At 40.9% G+C, this 1,889-nt stretch overlaps 1 pseudogene; it reads right to left on the reverse strand.

The window, feature by feature from the left end:
* Nucleotides 1-265: 265 nt before the first annotated feature.
* LOC105477119 (large ribosomal subunit protein uL6 pseudogene) lies at nucleotides 266-1,165 on the reverse strand (annotated as a pseudogene).
* Nucleotides 1,166-1,889: the final 724 nt, after the last annotated feature.

A 1,889-nucleotide genomic window follows, 5' to 3' on the forward strand; every position in this document is an offset into this window, starting at 1 on the left:
CATTCCTTAGAAGGAAAAATCTTCCCGAAAATTAAGTTTTAAAAAAATTCTCCCTATAGTTTCAGAAAAATAGAGATTAAACATACTTTCTTATACTCTACACTACTTTACTTGGCATAATGCTAAACATTTTTATGTCTTTACTTTTAATCTCAAACTTACATTTTTTTTTCAATTGAGGTATTTTATTGAATTGTTAAATATCACACATAGTTCTGGGGAATCATCTGGCATCTTGTCTGTGCAGTTAGACAGCTCTTAGATCTTATTTACCAGGCTGCTGAACTGCTCCTTGTTCAGAGATATAGACACCATCCAAACATTTTCTGATTTTTTTTTTTTGAGGTAAGCTCTCACTCTTTCACCCAGGCTGGAGTGCAGTAGCATGACCATGGCTAACTGCAGCCTCAACCTCCTGGGTTCAAGCCATCCTTCCACCTCAACCTCTCAAGTAGCTGGGGCTACAGGCACACGCCACCACACCTGGCTAATTTTTGTGTTTTTTTTTTGTAGACAGGGTTTCAACCATGTTGCCCAGGTTGGTCTCAAACTCTTGTGCTCAAAGGATCCACCCTCCTCAGCCTCCCAAAGTGCTGGAATTACAGGCATGAGCCCCTGCTCTTTGCCAATATCCTCGTTTTTAACTGTTGTGGCTTGCTGAATCAAAGCAACTGAATTTGAAACAAGTTCACTATCATTTCCTTCAAGAACTAACTCATCTTTCTGGGCTTGAGATACTGAATGAGCAACACCTGGCCTCATCCAAACCCTGCAGATTTATTTTCCACCCAAGAAATTTCAGATTTCAACAAAAGACTCCTGGCTAACAATGTCGATGGGGAAGTGAGCATGCACAGCCCTCATCTTACTACAGAAGCCCTGTGCAGCACCCTGGATCATGTTCTGTTTATGACTACAAATAGTGCCAACAGTAGCCAGGTCCTTTCTATTTCCCCGCACTTTGTCCACCTGGAGCCTCTTCTTTTCCTTTCTAAGGAGACTGAGTTCTTCACTGATGTAACTGAAGTCCCTCCACAGGGATCCTCTGGGGCCCCTCACAATAACCTTGTCCCTTCAGAGTGATGTTGACATCTTGGGGAATGTCAACAGTCTGATTGCTAAGAATGGTCTTCAGTCTCACAGTAGATGTGACAAAGAGAGTCATGTATTTTTTGATGCTATTAGCGGATATATGCCTTTCTTTTTCTCTTCAGTGTCTTACTTCTTCCATCCTTCCTTCGATATTCGCAGAAAATTCAGAACTAATGTCCTGGACTAATTTGAGGTTTTTCTTTTTTTTTTTTTTTTTTTTTTTTTTTAAGACGGAGTCTTGCTCTGTCCCTCAGGCTGGAGTACAGTGGCGCAATATTGGCTCATTGCAATCTCCACCTCTTGGGTTCACGTAATTCTCCTGCCTCAGCCTCCTGAGTAGGTGGGATTACAGGCGTGAGCCACGACACCCAGTTAATTTTTATATTTTTAGTAGAGACGAGGGTTTCACCATGTTGGCCAGGCTGATCTTGAACTCCTGACCTCAAGTGATCCACCTCCCTCAGCCTCCCAAAGTGCAGGGATTACAGGCCTACTTTGAGTTTAATTCCAAGATTTCTGTTTCTGATTTTCTTTCGTGCCTCCTCCCCCAGACCTAAGATTGAAACATACATTCTGTGGCTGCAAATTCATGAGATGAATAAAACAAATACAGTTAAATCCATTATATGTATGTATGTACATGTGTATATAGATGCATGTATGTGTGTATTCATGCATGTATGTGTGTGTGTGTGTGTATCTATATATACACATATATAAACCTTCTGCTCTTTACATTTATTTTGCTAGGAGATGAATGCTAGGAGTTGAGGGAATTGGTTTTTCAAGTTATTTCA

This window comes from Macaca nemestrina, chromosome 19 (assembly GCF_043159975.1).
Source record: "Macaca nemestrina isolate mMacNem1 chromosome 19, mMacNem.hap1, whole genome shotgun sequence".
NCBI classification, from domain to species: Eukaryota; Metazoa; Chordata; class Mammalia; order Primates; family Cercopithecidae; genus Macaca; species Macaca nemestrina.